This window comes from Geotrypetes seraphini, chromosome 4, assembly GCF_902459505.1.
Source record: "Geotrypetes seraphini chromosome 4, aGeoSer1.1, whole genome shotgun sequence".
Lineage (NCBI taxonomy): Eukaryota > Metazoa > Chordata > Amphibia > Gymnophiona > Dermophiidae > Geotrypetes > Geotrypetes seraphini.
Window position 1 is genome coordinate 176151822 of NC_047087.1, and position 19505 is coordinate 176171326.

Below are 19505 nucleotides of genomic sequence, written 5' to 3' on the forward strand. Positions count from 1 at the left end.
ATCCCTTTCCTTTGGAAGGAAGAGGGTATAAAATATTTTGGTATTATGATTCAGAAACATTGGAAGACACAATGACAGTAAATGAAAAGCCTTTATTGCTGAAAGTCAAAGAAATGTGTGAGCATTGGAATCCTTTACATCAGGGGTTTTCAAAGTCCCTCTTTGAGGGCCGCAATCCAGTCGGGTTTTCAGGCTTTCCCCAATGAATATGCATGAGATCTATGTGCATGCACTGCTTTCAATGCATATTCATTAGGGAAAACCCGACTGGATTGCGGCCCTCAAGGAGGGACTTTGAAGACCCCTGTTTTACATCTTTCTTGGTGGGGGAGAGTATGATTTTGCATGTAGTTTGCTACCAAATGAGTATGTTGCCAGTTTATTTTCAAGGGTCCTTCTATAAAAAATTAAATGGTATTCTTACTAAATTTATTTGGCTGGGTAAAACTGCTAGAATAGCTTTAGTATCTTTGCAAAAACCAATTGCGGTGGGTGGGGTAAATTTTCCAAATTTTTATAGATTTTATAAATTTTCCAAATTTTCAAGCATTTATTCTGCGTCAGGGTATGTATTGGATCCTTCCTGAAGTCTTGGAGCATCTTCCAGATTGGCTTTATTTAGAATGGCAACTCCTGTCCCCATTACGATTATGTCACATGTTGAGTATCAAATTACCCAGAATTTATAAGGACAATAGCATTCTTTTTACCACCTGGAAAACCTTAAAATTTATTGATAATTTAACATTCGTACCAGTGCAACAATCATTCGGTATCTCAAAGTTTCAAGCACCTAAATGGTTGCAGTTGAAGTAGGCCATTCAGAAGGGGTTCCCTGAGTGGCGTAATTAAAAAAATCAGTATAGCTTGCCGGGCCTATAATTCCAGACAGATTTCCTAGGGCATCAGGCCGCCAAGTGGTATAAATTAATAGCGGAATATTTGAACAAAAAAACAAAAACTAGTCTGAGAGACATTTGGAGCATTGAGATTAAGCAGCAGATTTCTGCTTCTCAATGGCCACGGATTTGGACTTGGAGGATGAGATGTACAGCGTCAGCATCTACGAGACAAACATGGTTTTTTTTTGTTACATAGCAGTTTCTGGACTCCTGTTCATTTGCAGAAATTAGATAGTTCTAAATCTAATAGATGCTGGCATTGTCATGTACAACTAGCAATTTATTAAGGTCAAAACGTCCAAATAATTGCTAACTAATTGAGTTAAGTTTGGGATTCTGGCCTGCATTGCTATATACTGACGCTTATACATAAAAAAGATTTTGAAAAAAAGTGACCAAAACATGATTTTGTATGTATGAAAACGAATGAAATAGTGACTCATATACATGTTCACGGAGTTTTTTTATAAACCCGTGATGATGAGTGGAGGGCTGGGTACTTGTGTAGTCCCAACCTCCCTCAATTGAGGTTTATTTTTTGGTTTACGTGCTGTCAGTTTCGTTTATGGTATACATGGCCTGTATGTTTCCCTGCTAATAACTGGCATTGTCATGTAGACATAGGGACACTGGATCATTTGTTCTATTGTCCTTTGATACTTAACTTTTGGAGGTCAATATGGGGACAGATTAATACCATACTGGAGTCATCAATTCCATTGACATCTGATGTAGTCATATGTAAGATGATATTGCATCTTAAACCCCCATTGGACAGATATAAATGTCAGCTTTTCCTTATTATAACCGGGATAGTCATGCAAATGGGTACTCGCAATTGAAAAAATTGGAATCACCTTAGTTTTATTTTTTGGTGGGCGAATTTATGCTCATGCTATAAGTATGAGAAGATGAATGCTGATATGCTGGGACATAATAAGTTATTCATATTAGTTTAGGGTCCATTAACATCTTTTGTGGCTTCGTTATAGTTGTCTTTTATCTTTAGTTTCTGTTGTTTTAGTGCACACACATTCGGAGGGGGGGGTGGGGGTGGTGGTATCTCTTTTGTTTGGTTTTATTCCCTGATTGAAAACACTGGAAGGGAGAGGGGTTTTTATCCTTTCTGTATTGTTACTGATTGATTATAAGTGCGTATTATGATTATTAATGTATACATGTATTTTGTTTTGTACTTGTTAGCTTTGAAAACGTAATAAAGATTAAAAAAAAAAAAAAACCCAACAAATGGCTGTATCAAATGTTCATATTTGATTTGATTCAGCCGCAAGTACATTTTTTGTATGTTGAATAGTGATTTTATTTATTTATTAGGATTTATTATTTACTGCTTTTATTGAAGGAGTTCACTCAGTTAAGGCAGTATACAGCAGGATTTAAGTTTGAATACAAATAATCCAGGGCTCTACTGTGCTAAATTCTAGTGAAATAAACACTTGTCTCCAGGTATTGTAGCTGGTCAACTTACTATTTGGAGAAATTTTCTTTACTTCAGCCATTTCAACTTGGATTTCGCTCTTATTTTAGTACTGAAACCTTATTGATTTCTCTTCTTTCAAAAATTAAACAAATTCATCTTCAAAAGTAAATGTTCTATTCTACTCCAGTTCAATTTATCTGCAGCGTTTGATGTAGTATATCATATTTTACTTCAGCTACTTTCAGATATAGGTCTCCATCAGGTTGTTTTGGATTGGTTTTCTAAATGTCTTCTGTACCGTTCCTATTCAGTAAATATTGAAGGTGATATCTCCAACTCCTGGCAGCCTGCCTGTAGGGTTCCTTAAGGCTCCCCACTCTCCAATGTTATTCAATCTCTCTATATGACCACACTGAACACCTTTAAATGTCAGCTTGGGAAATATTATTCACTTATGTGGATGATATCTTTATATTGATTGAGATTGATCCGGATATTACCAATCTAGTTTCCAAAGTAAATCTTTGCATTTCCAAACTTCAAGCATGGGCTTTATCTGTCCGAATGACGCTTAATACAACTAAAACTAAGCTTTTATGGTTAGGTCCAAGATTGGACTGTCTTCCTCCTACTGTAGTTCTGGTATCTGGGTCTTCCTTACCAATTGAGTTCTCTGCTAAGATATTGGGGTGGGAGTCCTTTTTGATTACTATCTTTCCTTTAAGGATCAAATAAATTCCTTGATCATGAAAAGATTCTTTAGTTTGTGAATGCTGAGGAAGGTTAGACATCTTTTTCATCTATCTTAGTTCAATCAATTATATTATCTCATCTTGATTACTGTAACGCTATCTACCTCGGCATTAGATAAATTTGTCTTCATAGATTACAATTAATTCAGAATACTGCTGCGAAGCTGATCTTTGGAAAATGTAAATTTGACCATGTGACCCCTTTGCTTCAATCTTCATTGGCTCCCAGTTTATTATAGAATTCAATTTAAATGCGCTTGTATTTCTTTTAAAATTCTACATGGTATCTTTAATCCTCTTATTCCTTTATTTTGGAATGTTTATCGATTCTCCTTTGCAAGAGGTATCCAACAATTTAAACGCTCCCTTCCTTCTAAAAAGGGAATTAAAGGAGTCAAGATTTTCAGTCAATCTTTAGTCTTAACTCTCTCAACTCTGGAATGATCGCCCCTTTTTTTTAAGGAGTTCCAGTTCATTTCAATTTTTCTGTAAATCTTTAAAATCTATTCTATTTGCCAAACCTTGTGAAAATTAATTATTTTGAAATTTTGCTATTCTTCTATTTATCATTTGTAAATCATTCCCTAGTAAATTTAATTGCTGTAAACCGAGTTGAGTCTTGTCAGAATGATGGCTCGGTATACAAAGTTAAGCTTTAGTTTAGTATTCAGCTGGACTTAGCTGGCTGGAAATGGCTCCTGGCCAGGTAAGTCCAGTTTAGCCACCTATCTGCCACTGAATAACTGAGAAACTCCCTAATCTCCTACTTGTATTGTCTATCTGATTAGATTGTAAACTTTACTGAGCAGGGACTATGGGCTAGATTCACTAAGCCCACTGATTGTGTTGCGATTGTGTATCAACCTGATTTTCCTCCGACCCGATTCACTAACCTCCGATTTGATCCAATTCGTGCATGCAAATGTAGTCGGCAGTGATTCATTAAACATTTTAAGGCACACCAACTGGGCTGACCGATCCAAAAACAAGCGACTGCTGAGATCCAGTCGCTTATGCAAAAATCCTGCTCTCTGCCCCGACTCTCCAGCTCTTGCCAACCCGACTCCGTGGTTTTAACCCACAGGTTAAAGCTGGGCTGCACTACAGCATGTTCTGTTAAATTCCAGAACACGCCACAGTGCAGCCCCGCTTTAAACCTGCCTGTTAAAACCACAGCGAGTAAAAAAATAAAATTGCACAAAACAAGCTAAAAGGCAGAAAAAAAAAGCACAGAAAACGCATACGCAGATCATCTACAGGCAAAGAAGATAGTCTGAGCATACATCAGGATCGCTCTTCAGCGATCTGTGTGGTCAGTTTGAGGCATGCCTCCGATTGCAATAATTTACATGAGGACACTTCGTGAATCAGCACTCTGGCCACGGATTGGATGGCTTAGTGAATCTAGCCTTATCTCTTGAATGTTTTAATGTACAGTGCTAAACTAAACCTTAAGTTTGTATACCGCATCCTCTCCATAATCGTAGAGCTCAGCACGGTTTACAGGAATTGGTATAGAAAAGGAACTCCAATGAAGGGTTATAGGACTTAGTATAGAGAATGTTTAGAAGGACTTAGTATATCAAAGAGGGAGGAAGTATTACATTTTTGAGCGCTGTGTTTGTCTTGCAGTGCTATAGAAATAAGTAGTAGTAGGTATCCCTGCCAGTTCTGCAGTAATCCCATGGGAATTGCTCGAGTCTGTTGGATTTCCATGGGGTTGAAAGTAGTTTGTGTTGGTCCTGTAGAAGTGTAACCAATATGAGCCACTTATCAGCATCTTGTTGCTCTTCAGTACTACTGCAGCTGTGCAGGGCAACTGGCAACTAACAAACAGACAGCTGTTTAGCCACTAAATAAGGTGGGCACCCTGGGCCCACCTGTAGCTACTTTGTAATGCCAGAGTTGTGATTTGTCCAGTCAGAGAAGCAGAATATAGCTTTTGCATGCTGCAAATTAGCTTCAATTCTCAGCGTGTAGAGCCACATTCTGATGTTCTGCTTGGGATGATCACAATAGTGTAGCTATGGAGGGGGGGAGAGAGGCAGGGTCACCCAATTTGGTGGCCAATCAGTAAGTTGCCTGTCTAGTAGTAGTACCAAAGAGCTCAGGAGATAGCATCTCTTTTAAATTCCATATAACCATTTTGCCTACCTTGGTTGAAGTTTGCTGTTGCTCCTGCACTGTTATATTCTGCCCTGCAGCTGCCTGCTGTTGTTGCTTGAAGTCTCTTCTGTCTCACTGTCATGCCTGCCCCATGGCTTGTTTGCTTTGGCTTCAACCTCCAAACTACAGGGTCATGGGAGCCCCAGGACCAGGCATAGCATGCTACACACCTGGGGAATTGGAAATTCTAAACCTACTCCCCTGCAGCCTCTTTGCACTTTTAGGATTCAGATGGGGGTCTCCTATAGCACCCAGAAGAAATGCAAATAATTTCAGTCATACACTTCTAGGAAAACTACAATTTTCAATAAGGACAGAGAATGAATATAGTTGAATGCTCACATCATATAGCTGAGGGAGAAAAAGACATCATAACCAGCAAGACAGATGTCTTCATATAGTTTTTGCCTCTAAAGTGGATCAAGTTTCTTTCATTGGTCTTTAAACTCCCAACTATTTTGCATGAATTGATGCCAAATGTGACTTATTTTAAAATATTTAAATTGTCTTTGTGATTTACGCAAATTAATTTCAAATTTATACGAATCTCCAAATTAGCTATCAGTTAAGCATTTCTTATGTCAAACCCAATGAAGGACACTTTTTCATCATGCATTCTGGCTTCCTTCAGGGGTTTTGTCAAATGTGCTTCAAACATTCAGGCAGGCCTCCTATAGCACCTTATGTGCACTGCATACTAACCAGGGCCAGCAGCACTCTAAGCAGGTTGCTTTGCGGCCTTCTTGTCAGGGCCTTCCGTGTGCCGCGTTACTGATGACATCAGTGATGCGGCAGAGGGAATTCCCCGACAAGAGAAGATGGCGAAACAGCCGGTTTAGTGCTGGCAGCCTGATGCTGCTCTGGAGGGAGGAATATAGGGCTTGTGGTCGGTGGGCTGGATATGGCTTGCGGGCTGTAATTTGCCCATGTCTGTTCTAGACTTTATTTAAAAAACAACAACCACCAAACTTTGTTCAGATGGGGAATTATGTCAAGGAATTGGATGGGAACATCTGGAAGAAGTAGGAAAATGTATTGTAAGATCAACAACTCATTTTGTAAGGAAAGTAAGTAAAAGTAAGAGGAAAAGAAGACCACTTTAGTTCTCAAAAGTAGTCGCTGAGGGCTACACTAGGGCAGTCCAAACCTCTATTTCATGTAAGATAGAAATGATTGAGAACTACAATCGTCGGCTGAACCTGAGAGTATTGAACTGTCCAAAAATCCCAACTATGCTGTCAATTGAAGTCTTTAAAAAATTCCTGGTGGAGAACTTGTCTTTTCCACCAGAACAAATACCAGCTATAAATAAAGCCTATTATCTTCCAACACTGTAATTTAGATCGCTCCTTTTGTTTAAAATTGAGGTCTAAGAGAGTTATTTCCATTAAGATTTTATTTTTCTTTAATATTATGACATTTTGTATGTTGGATTATGACTCTGTATTACTTTAACAAGTTGTATTACTTGTGAATAATATGATAATAAAAATTGAATAAAAAAAATAGTAGCTGAGAAGGTAAGGAAAAAGAGATTAGCTTTCAAAAACTACAAAAGACTGCAGAAAGAAGAAGAAAGGCAAAAATCAGGAAAAGTTAAGAGAGCCTTATCGAGTAGTCAGGAAAGCAAAGATTCAAATAGAAGAATAAATAGCATACACGGTAAAAAAAAGGAGGGGTGTGACATTTTTTAGATATATTAGTGATAGGAGGAAGTGCAAAAGTGGCACTGTGAAATTCAAAGATGAAGGGGAGGAATGCATAGAAGCTGATAAAGATAAGGCTGAGTTTCTGCCAGGGAATGCAGAGGGGCTTTCAGCCTCACAACCTCCTTTTGTTTTTTAAGTGTTTCATGGTTTGTTTGTTTGTTTTTTACAAAATAATGAATTGAAAACATTTTCATATCTATATATTATACAAATGTTTCAGAAATCATGTCACCTGATGACTGTTAGCTGAGATTTTTGAGAGTAAACTGGAAAAAAAAAAGTGTGTGTTGAACTCCCCTCCCCCACCTATCAAACTCTCTATACCTAACTATTTGGGAAATATTTTAAGAACCATCATATATGAAGTGCAGTGTTCTCCCCAGGGCCTTTCAGCCGGGCGCTCCGCCCAGCTAATTTAGATGACCGTCCGGCTGTAATCTCGATCGCAATCTTGCTGCTGCTGCCGCCTTCTGCTCAACATTAAAAAAAAAAACAAAACCTCAACGGCTTGGAGATTTACCGGGCTGACTCGGCACAGCCTGAATCGCAGGAGCCTGACTTTAAGCCAGCAAGCGACTTGAACCCATGCTCCGGGGCTTTAACATGTGCATGACGCTTCCCTTCTCTTCCCTCCAAAACCGGAAGTCACGTCCCGAGGGGGGAAGAGAAGGGAAGTCGGCATGCACACGCCCTGGAGCATGGGTTCGCTATAGGAGACAGGTCAGCTTACAACTTGCTCGCTTCGGACTTTCCTCGCTGCCGGGTCCTGCCTACTTTCTGTTTCCGTGAAGGCAGGACCCAGCAACGAGGAAGGCCAGAAGCAAGCAAGAGCAGCGAGTTGTAAGCTTCCCTCCGTTGCTGACTTATGGAAAATAGGTCAGCGATGGAAGGAAGCTTACAACTTGCCTTAGTTCAGCCCTGCACAACATGCGGCCCAAAACGGATCTCACTGCGGCCCGCGCCCGATATGGCTCTCACTCTGCTCTCCTTTGAAGATCAGCTCAGGAGGCAAGATTTAGCCCGAGATCAGATGAACATTAAAGGGCATTTGAAGGCATCTGAGCAGATTGAGGAGAACATGTCCTGTTTTTCCATGCCTAAAAATACCACCTTGTCTAATGTAATCTCTGATCAGATCCTTAAGAGTGATGCAACTATGTATGCTGGACAATCTCCTCCAGTAAACAGAGCTTTAAAGCCTGCAGCCATACAGAACCATATGGTCAAAGGGCTCCAAAGTGTAGTATTGCCAAGGGATCTGTCTCACAAGTTTCTGCTGCTGGCAGATGTAAACACAGCACAAGAAATAGAGACTTGTGGCATTCTGTGTGGAAAGCTGATGCATAATGAATTTACTATTACCCATGTAATAGTGCCAAAGCAGTCTGCTGGACCAGACTACAGAACAGTGATATGGAGAATGTGGAAGAATTATTCAGTGTTCAAGATCAACATGATCTCACAGAAGAAAGACGGAGAGAAAGAGAGAGACCTGGACCAAAGGGGAAAGACAGGAGGCAGATACTGGAGAGGGGGGAGAGAAGGGAAGGAGATAGAGATGTCAGACCATGGGGTGGAGTGGGAAGGAAGGAAGGAAGGAAAGGAGAAGAGAGATGCCAGAGCATAGGGGAGGGGTGGAAACAAAAAAATGGAGAGGGGGTGAAGCTGAAATAAATCATATACAAAGGAGAGAAGATACCATATGGAACAGAGAGAGGGCAGACACTGGATAGAAAAGGCAGAAAGGGTGGACAGTGGATGCAAGGGGCAGAGATAGATAGGGTGGACAGTAGATGGAAGGGGTAGAGAGAGGGCAGAGGCTGGGTGGAAGGGGCAAAGAGAGAGGACAGATGTTGCATGGAAGGGAGCGAGGACAAATGCTGAATAGAAAGAGAGTGAAGAGAAGATGACTAAAGCAGAAACGACAAAAGGTAGAAAAAAAAAAATTTTTGTTGCTTTACGTAGAATCAAGTAGTATTGTAACTGTATTGATTAAAATTTATCAATAGGAAATGGAAATAAGGCAATTTTGGGGGGGGACTAAACCCATTTCCTCAGGTCAGGACAGGATACCATAACAGCTGTATACTATACTGTCTTGAAGAAAGATTTGGCCTCTGAAAGCTAATTGAAAAATGGATTAGTCCAATAAAATGGTATTTTCATATTTCTCATTATTTTATTTCTATTTGTTAATTTGTAAAGTGGTGACTTATGTAGAAGTTTTTTTTAAATTTACATCTATTGTCTTTATATTTTGCACAGTATTAGGGGACATGTGTCACTGTTTCTGTGGTGTTGCATTGTATGCAGAGTCTGGTTTCTTGGTTCAGTTTAACTTTAGTCTACATATTTCTATTTTTAGTTTGTGATTATTCCATATTGGGCAAGGGTGTATCTGTGTTCTGTGTGTATGAAAAGGACATTGCTTTCTGGTAGCATCGACTACAGGATCAACTGACTGTGTAGGATCTGGTTTGTTTAGTTTTATAATGCGTGTGTTGGTGTTCTAGTGCTCACTGCAGTGTTTAAAATGCTGCCTTTTCCTAGATGCACCCTTATTGTGTGACTCATGGATTATTACTAAAAATATATTTTTTTATATAGAGGAAGGGGTTGTTAAAAAAATGATTAGCACTGGCTGTCATATATACTAGGTACACCACTGGATTTAATGACCCTATTCTAACTTTACTGTTGACGTAGGTGTTGTCCCCGCCAACACACAGACACACACATTATAAAGAACTAGCTGATGCCCCGGCGTTGCACGGGTATTTAATTATAGCAATAGCACTGTAAATGGATTCAAATAAAGATACTTTATAGTGGTGAATGAAATTATTTTTTTACAGCTTAATAAAAAGTACAATATTCAAATTATAATGTGAAATATTTGACAAAATGAATACAATATAACTAACGCAAAACGTGATTATAAACAACAATTTTAGTTTCACCTCCTGGAGCAAGAACATATAAATTCTTGGGTGAACCCACCCTTGAACAAGCAACATAGAGTTGTGGGCTGCGAGACCCCCAGAACATATCACCCCAGGTAGTGAGGGATCTGCATACCAAGTTTCGTTCAAATCGGTCAAGCCGTTTTTGAATTACTGTGAGAATGGCAGCTTGTTACATTTTTTCCATTGACATGAATGGGTGAAATCTGATTTTCTGTTTGTAACTCTGCCCACGTGTGCAGGTGGGCCGCGAGACCCCCAGAACATATCACCCGAGGTAGTGAGGGATCTGCATACCAAGTTTCGTTCAAATCGGTCAAGCCGTTTTTGAATTACAGTGAGAATGGCAGCTTGTTACATTTTTTCCATTGACATGAATGGGTGAAATCTGATTTTCTGTTTGTAGCTCCGCCCACGTGTGCAGGTGGGCCGCGAGACCCCCAGAACATATCATCCCAGGTAGTGAGGGATCTGCATACCAAGTTTTGTTCAAATCGGTCAAGCCGTTTTTGCGTGATCGCAGCACATACACACCTCCGATTTTATATACAGTATATAGATTAAATTAAAGTTGTATTATCATCAAGCAGCTTTCCAAATGACATTATAAGCAAATAAAAATAAAATATTTTTAATACATTGCTAATTATTACCTGCATCTTTACCTATACTGTTTTGATCTAGCTCTTACTTTGCACTATAGCAAAATAAAAAAGAAGCATATAAAGATCAATCACACAGGTGCCCTTCAAGGCTCAGTAACACCTCTCCATAAATTATGTGGAAGAGGTCTGGAAGTGGGGATAGCATCTATTTCATATCCTCAGTGAGACCTCAGGAAGGAACCTAGTGATCAAAACATTATTAGAGGTGTTGTACAGTCATTTCTTGTGACTGGATGAGCTATATTTATCTTTTTTGTTGTTGTTGTTTAAATTCATGCAGAAATAAATAGTTAGATTGAACCTAATGACTTCATTAACGCATTTCCCTTTTTTAAACCTCTTTACAATTTGAAAGAGGGTGAATATCTAATTATTCACTTCAAGAATTGGATACTTCTTAAATTTAGTAAAAATATTCTGGCACAAGTGTCAAACCTTAAAAAAGGAAGTCATATCGAGCATTGGGAGTGTTGGCAATTTAGGAGAATAAATTTTGTAATACTGTTTGGCCAAACTGTCCATCCCGTCTGGAGGAAGTATCCAGACAATAGTGAGAAGTGAAGGTATGAACCGAGGACCAAGTAGCAGCCTTGCAAATTTCCTCAATAGGTGTAGATCTGAGGAAAGCTACTGAAGCTGCCATTGCTCTGACTTTATGGGCTGTGACTTTACTATGAAAGGGTAATCCAGCCGGGGCATAGCAGAAAGAGATACAAGCTGCCATCCAGTTGGAGATGGTATGCTTAGAAATAGAATGTCCCAACTTATTTGGATCGAAGGAAACAAAAACTTGAGGAGCAGTTCTGTGTGGTTTGGTGCGTTCCAAGTAGAAGGCCAAAGCACGTTTACAGTCCAGAGTATGAAGAGCTGATTCTCCAGGGTGAGAATGAGGCTTTGGAAAAAACACTGGAAGTACGATGGATTGGTTGAGATGAAATTCTGAGACCACCTTAGGTAGGAATTTCAGATGAGTACGAAGACCTACTTTGTCATGATGGAACACCGTGAAAGGTGGGTCAGTAACTAAAGCTTGCAGCTCACTGACTCTTCGAGGAGAAATGAAGGCAATGAGAAACACCATTTTCCAAGTGAGATACTTCAGATGAGCCTTATCAATTTGTTCAAATGGAGGCTTCATGCCCCGGAGCATGGGTTCGCTATAGGAGACAGGTCAGCTTACAACTTGCTCTTGCTTGCTTCGGGCTTTCCTCGCTGCCGGGTCCTGCCTACTTTCTGTTTCCATAAAGGCAGGACCCGGCAAAGAGGAAGGCCCGAAGCAAGCAAGAGCAGCGAGTTGTAAGCTTCCCTCCATTGCTGACTTATGGAAGATAGATCAGCGATGGAAGGAAGCTTACAACTTGCCTTAGTCCAGCCCTGCACAACATGCGGCCCAAAACGGATGTCACTGCCGATATGGCTCTCACTCCGCTCTCCTTTGAAGATTAGCTCAGGAGGCAAGATTTAGCCCGAGATCAGACGAACATTAAAGGGCATCTGAGCAGATTGAGGAGAACATGTCCTGTTTTTCCATGCCTAAAAATACCACCTTGTCTAATGTAATCTCTGATTAGATCCTTAAGAGTGATGCAACTATGTATGCTGGACAGTCTCCTCCAGTAAACAGAGTTTTAAAGCCTGCAGCCATACAGAACCAGATAGTCAAAGGGCTCCGAAGTGTAGTATTGCCAAGGGATCTGTCTCACAAGTTTCTGCTGCTGGCAGATGTAAACACAGCACAAGAAATAGAGACTTGTGGCATTCTGTGTGGAAAGCTGATGCATGTAATAGTACCAAAGCAGTCTGCTGGACCAGACTACAGTTCAGTGATATGGGGAATATGGAAGAATTATTCAGTGTTCAAGATCAACATGATCTCCTCACAGAAGAAAGACGGAGAGAAAGAGAGAGGCAGATACAGGAGAGGGGGGGAGAGAAGGGAAGGAGATAGAGATGTCAGACCATGGGGTGGAGTGGCAAGGAAGGAAAGGAGAAGAGAGAGATGCCAGAGCATAGGGGAAGGGTGGAGACAAAAAATGGAGAGGGGTTGAAGCTGAAATAAATCATGTACAAAGGAGAGAAAGGGCACAGGATATAGAGTTTACTGAAGAGACATAGAAAGAGGGAAGATACCATATGGAACAGAGAGAGAGCAGACACTGGATGGAAAAGGCAGAAAGGGTGGACAGTTGATGCAAGGGGCAGAGACAGGGTGGACAGTAGATGGAAGGGGTAGAGAGAGGGTAGAGGCTGGATGGAAGGGGCAAAGAGAGAGGACAGATGTTGCCTGGAAGGGAGCGAGGACAAATGCTGAATAGAAAGAAGAGAGTGAAGAGAAGATGACTAAAGCAGAAACGACAAAAAGTAGAAAAAAAATATATTTTTTTTGCTTTACGTAGAATCAAGTAGTATTGTAACTGTATTGATTAAAATTTATCAATAGGAAATGGAAATAAGGCAATTTTGGGGGGGAACTAAACCCCTTTCCTCAGATCAGGACAGGATACCATAACAGCTGTTTACTGTACTGTCTTGAAGAAAGATTTGGCCTCTGAAAGCTAATTGAAAAATGGATTAGTCCAATAAAATGGTATTTTCATATTTCTCATTATTTGTTTTATTTCTATTTGTTAATTTGTAAAGTGGTGACTGTTATGTAGAAGTTTTTTTTCAAATTTACATCTACTGTCTTTATATTTTGCACAGTATTAGGGGACATGTGTCACTGTTTCTGTGGTGTTGCATTGTATGCAGAGTCTGGTTTCTTGGTTCAGTTTAACTTTTGACTACATATTTCTATTTTTAGTTTGTGATTATTCCATATTGGGCGAGGGTGTATCTGTGTTCTGTGTGTATGAAAAGGACATGGCTTTCTGTTAGCATCGACTACAGGATCAATTGACTGTAGGATCTGGTTTGTTTAGTTTTCCAATGCGTGTGTTGGTGTTCTAGTGCTCACTGCAGTGTTTAAGATGCTGCCTTTTCCTATGTGCACCCTTATTGTGTGACTCATGGATTATTACTAAAAATATCTTTTTTTATATAGAGGAGGGGGTTGTTAAAAAAATAATTAGCACTGGCTGTCATATATACTAGGTACACCACTGGATTTAATGACCCTGTTCTAACTTTACTGTTGACGTAGGTGTTGTCCCCCCCAACACACAGACACACACATTATAAAGAATTAAATTAAAGTTGTATTATCATCAAGCAGCTTTCAAATGACACTATAAGCAAATAAAAATAAAATATTTTTAATACATTGCTAATTATTACCTGCAACTTTACCTATACTGTTTTGCCCTAGCTCTTACTTTGCACTATAGCAAAATAAAAAAGAAGCAGATAAAGATCAATCACACAGGTGCCCTTCAAGGCTCAGTAACACCTCTCCCTAAATTATGTGGAAGAGTTCTGGAAGTGGGGATAGCATCTATTTTATATCCTCAGTGAGACCTCAGGAAGGAACCTAGTGATCAAAACATTATTAGAGGTGTTGTACAGCCATTTCTTGTATGACTGGATGAGCTATATTTATCTTTTTTTTTTTTTTTTAGTTGTTTAAATTCATGCAGAAATAAATGGTTAGATTGAACCTAATGACTTCATTAACGCATTTCCCTTTTTTAAAGCTCTATACCATTTGAAAGAGGGTGAATATCTAATTATTCACTTCTAGAATTGGATACTTCTTAGATTTAGTAAAAATATTCTGTCACAAGTGTCAAACCTTAAAAAAGGAAGTCATATCGAGCATTGGAAAATAATAATAATTAAGTAATAAAAATAGTATACATTTAATTTTCTCCACTACCAAATTTCCCCGCCCGGCTACTTTTTCATGCCACCCGGCTGGAAAAAATTTCTGGGGAGAACACTGCTTATCAATTTGTTCAAATTGAGGCTTCATGAGTTGAGTAAGGACAACATTGAGGTCCCAAACCACAGGAGGCGGTTTGACATTGAAAAATCCTTTCATGAATCTGGAAACCAATGGATGAGCAGAGAGGGGTTTCCCTTCAATAGGCTGATGAAAAGCCGCAATTGCACCGAGATGGACTCGTATAGAAGTAGACTTGAGGCCAGAATTGGATAAGTGCAAAAGATTGTCCAAAACAGAAGATAAGGAGGAATGCTGAGGCTCCTTATGATGGGAAAAACACCATGTAGAAAATCTAGTCCATTTTTGGTGATAGCATTGTCTAGCGGTAAGTTTCCTAGAAGCTTCTAAAACGTCTTACAGATTGAGAAAACTGAAGAGGGGTTATGTTGAGAGGTACCAGGCTGTCAGGTGTAGAGACTGCAGGTTGGGATGAAGTAGAGATCCTTGACTCTGTGTAAGCAGAGAAGGAAAAACTGGTAGAAGGTATGGCTCCCTGGTGCTGAGTTGAAGTAGAAAGGAGTACCAGGGTTGTCTCGGCCACCGAGGAATGATTAGAATCATGGTGGCATGATCGTTCTTCAACTTGACCAGAGTCTTGAGAATGAGAGGGAATGGAGGAAATGCGTAGAGGAAAAAATTTGTCCAGTCCAGAAAAAAAAGCATCTGCCTCGAGGTGGTGAGGAGAGTATATCCTGGAGCAGAACTGAGGCAGTTTGTAGTTGTGGGGAGCTACAAAGAGGTCTATCTGTGGTGTTCCCCACTGGGAAAAAATGTGATGAAGAGGTGACCTCTGGGTGCTTACCATCATCAATAAAGGATACTCTCTTCATTTCACTCAGATTCCACCAAAGCTTCCGCCAGGAGAGTATCCTTCCAATCCATCCCAGACCGTCCTTACTCAACTCATGAAGCCTCCATTTGAACAAATTGATAAGGCTCATCTGAAGTATCTCACTTGGAAAGTGGTGTTTCTCATTGCCCTCACTTCTGCTCGACGAGTCAGTGAGCTGCAAGCTTTGGTTACTGACCCACCATTCACTGTGTTCCATCATGACAAAGTGGTTCGTACTCATCCTAAATTCCTACCTAAAGTGGTCTCAGAATTTCATCTCAACCAATCCATCGTACTTCCAGTGTTTTTTCCAAAGCCTCATTCTCACCCTGGAGAATTAGCTCTTCATATTCTGGACTGTAAATGTGCTTTGGCCTTCTACTTGGAACGCACAAAACCACACAGAACTGCTCCTCAACTTTTTGTCTCCTTCGATCAAAATAAGTTGGGACATCCTATTTCTAAGCGTACCATCTCCAACTGGATGGTGGCTTGTATCTCTTTCTGCTATGCCCAGGATGGATTACCCCTTCACAGTAAAGTCACAGCCCATAAATTCAGAGCAAAGCCAGCTTCAGTAGCTTTCCTCAGATCTACACCTATTGAGGAAATTTGCTAGGCTGCTACTTGGACCTCGGTTCATACCTTCACTTCTCACTATTGTCTGGATACTTTCTCCAGACGGAATGGACAGTTTGGCCAAACAGTATTACAAAATTTATTCTCCAAAATTGCCAACACTTCCACCATCCCATTCTGGTTAGCTTGGAGGTCACCCATATGTGAGAATACCTGCCTGCTTGTCCCGGTATAAAGCACAGTTACTTACCGTAACAGGTGTTATCCAGGGACAGCAGGCAGCTATTCTCACAACCCACCCACCTCCCCTGGTTGGCTTCTCTGCTAGCTATCTGAACTGAGGCGATGCACCCTGTGCTGGGCGGGAAGGCACTCGCGCATGGGCGGTGCGGGCGATTCAAAACTTCGAGTTTCTTCAAGCAAGTCTGCTTGTGAGGCGTCCGCATCCGGGCTTCGTGGATGATGCCACCCATATGTGAGAATAGCTGCCTGCTGTCCCTGGATAATACCTGTTACGGTAAGTAATTGTGCTTTTTGGGGCTTGCCCGAGAATCTGACTTACACTGACTGTGAACACATTTCAACAAATTGCAAGCTCTCCGTTACAGGTGGAGGCACAGACTATCCAGCTTAACAGGGCTTGCCGCATCCTGGGTATGCCGAGAAACAATCACCCCAAAGATTTTGCGGCTAGCTATAAAGTCAAAGACTGCATTCTTCACACCATTTGGAAAATGGAAAACTTTGCCTGGGACTCTTACCCATTTGAAATATACCAGGATCTCTCCAGCACGATGATCTGTTGTTGCACAGATCTAAAGCATTTCACACTGCTTTTTCATGAGATGAACATCAAATACAAATGGTGTCACCCTTTCGCCTTGATATTCTACAAAGATGGGAAACATCAGGTTCGATCTGTGCAGAAGGCCCAGGATATCTTTCCTCAACAAGGCTCTTCTTCAACATCCCTGCCATCGAGGCCTTCCATCTTGAATGTACAACCCAAAAGGCAATGAGTCATCAAGGGCAACAATCGGCTGTGTCACCAACAATCTAACACCTCTATGAACCCTCCAAAGACTGAGACCTGACTCTTGTGGACCTCTGGTGTGTTGGGAGATAGACTGAAGTAATTGGACTACTGACATTGTTCTGTTGTTCTTTTAGGTGTTTATGCTGCCTAGAGCCTATGTGGCAACGATGACCAGCTTCTTCATGCACTCATACTCCTGGTTAGGTCTCGGAAGATTCAAGAGAAAACCAGAAGAATGTTTTCCTATAAAACTTTAGATTTTGGAGGGTGGGTATAGGTGGGTTGGGGTTTTCTTTGGCTCCCCCTGATATCTAGTGACTGTCCTTTTATATTACTTCCATCTCTGGGTCATTTTATTAGGTCTTCTTTAGTGGTGCTGAATGATCTCCTTTTATGTTATTGCTTTCATGACAATATTAAAATACTTGTCTGAACTCCCCACTTAAAGTGTTATCTTCTGCTTAGGGATCTACTTAGATCATAAACTCATGTAGTTTTTATACAGGAAACATATTTGTTATCGGTCCATGAGAAATATTGTTGTAATAATAAATTTCCTCTCCGTATACTTTGCATCTAACCAACAGAGAAAAAAGTCCTGGGGTGTGTTAATCGCATTGTCAGCGGATCTCCCTTGGCAGGTGTAACGGGTAATGAGGAACAGCGAGGGAAGATATCTCTTGCTTAAGGCAACTGTAGGTTCTCAAACAAATAAATATAAACTCCAGTGGAAACTGAGTGTAGTGCCTTAATGTTTCCCTTAAAGCGGAAATAGGCCTCAGAAGCTGCGGGAGATAACACTGTCCCGGAGCTGTGAAGGGGAGAGCTGTCAAAGATACTAGCTCCCCTGCACCCTTCTATCATTGGCCAAATGTGTATTGCGATTTCACTAGCTATTGAAAAAATAGAAAAGTGCTTATCTATATAGCTTCTCGTTCAGTCTGCCTTCTAATTGCTTTTACAACACGCTGTGCTTATTTCAGTCTACTCAATGCAGCGAACAGTGGTCATCGTTTCACTGACTAATGATCGTTTCTTCATGCCACTGCAGAGAAAGCACAGTTACTTACCGTAACAGGTGTTATCCAGGGACAGCAGGCAGATATTCTTGACTGATGGGTGACGGCACCGACGGAGCCCCGTTACGGACAATTTTAGAGTGATTGCACTCTAAGAACTTGGAAAGTTCTGGTAGGCCGCACCGCGCACGCGCGAGTGCCTTCCCGCCCGACAGAGGTGCGCGGTCCCCAGTTAGGATAAGCCAGCTAAGAAGCCAACCCGGGGAGGTGGGAGGGACGCAAGAATATCTGCCTGCTGTCCCTGGATAACACCTGTTACGGTAAGTAACTGTGCTTTATCCCAGGACAAGCAGGCAGCATATTCTTGACTGATGGGTGACCTCCAAGCTAACAAAAGAGAGGGATGGAGGGAAGGTTGGCCATTAGGAAAACAAATTTTGCAAAACAGATTGGCCGAAGTGTCCATCCCGTCTGGAGAATGTATCCAGACAATAATGAGATGTAAAAGTATGAACTGAGGACCAAGTAGCAGCCTTGCAGATTTCCTCAATAGGAGTGGAACGGAGGAAAGCTACAGATGCTGCCATCGCTCGGACTCTATGGGCCGTGACAGAACCTTCCAGTGTCAGTCCGGTCTGAGCATAACAAAAAGAAATGCACGCTGCCAGCCAATTAGACAACGTACGTTTAGAAACAGGACGTCCCAATTTATTCGGATCAAAGGATAGAAAGAATTGGGGAACTGATCTGTGGGGTTTCGTACGCTCTAGATAGTAAGCTAGAGCCCTCTTACAATCCAAAGTATGTAGAGCCTGCTCCCCAGAATGAGAATGAGGTTTCGGAAAGAAGACAGGCAGAACAATGGATTGGTTGAGATGGAATTCAGAAACAACCTTAGGGAGAAACTTTGGATGTGTACGCAGAACCACCTTGTCATGATGAAAGACTGTGAAAGGTGGATCTGCAACTAGTGCATGTAGCTCACTGACTCTCCTGGCAGAGGTAAGGGCAATAAGGAAAAGTACCTTCCAAGTGAGAAACTTGAAAGGAGTGGTAGCCAAAGGTTCAAAAGGAGGCTTCATTAAGGCGGAAAGAACCACATTGAGATCCCAGATAACAGGCGGGGCTTTAAGAGGTGGTTTCACATTGAAAAGACCCCGCATGAACCTGGACACCAGGGGATGAGCTGAGAGAAGTTATCCATGAACCGGCTCATGAAAGGCAGCAATGGCACTGAGATGGACTTTGATGGAAGAAGACTTAAGGCCAGAGTCAGACAAAGAAAGCAAATAATCCAACAATGTCTCCACTGCCAGGGAAGTGGGATCAAGATGGTGAAGAAGACACCAGGAAGAAAATCTTGTCCATTTCTGATGGTAACATTGCAGAGTGGCTGGTTTCCTGGAGGCATCTAGAATGGAACGAACGGGCTGAGACAAAAGAGTATCATGAGACGTCAGCCCGAGAGATACCAAGCTGTCAGGTGCAGAGGTTGGGATGTAGAAGTGTCTCCTGATGCTGTGTAAGCAGAGAAGGAAACAGTGGAAGAAGAAAAGGT

At 41.1% G+C, this 19505-nt stretch overlaps 1 long non-coding RNA gene across 1 annotated transcript in view; it reads right to left on the reverse strand.

The window, feature by feature from the left end:
* Window positions 1-1006: 1006 nt before the first annotated feature.
* Window positions 1007-19505, reverse strand: part of LOC117358839 — a 37780-nt gene continuing 19281 nt past the window's right edge. The window contains exons 2-3 of the long non-coding RNA XR_004539104.1: window positions 5250-5503; window positions 1007-1063 (exon numbers count right to left, since the gene is read on the reverse strand). This is a non-coding gene — a long non-coding RNA (uncharacterized LOC117358839). The remainder of the gene's footprint in view (window positions 1064-5249; window positions 5504-19505) is intronic.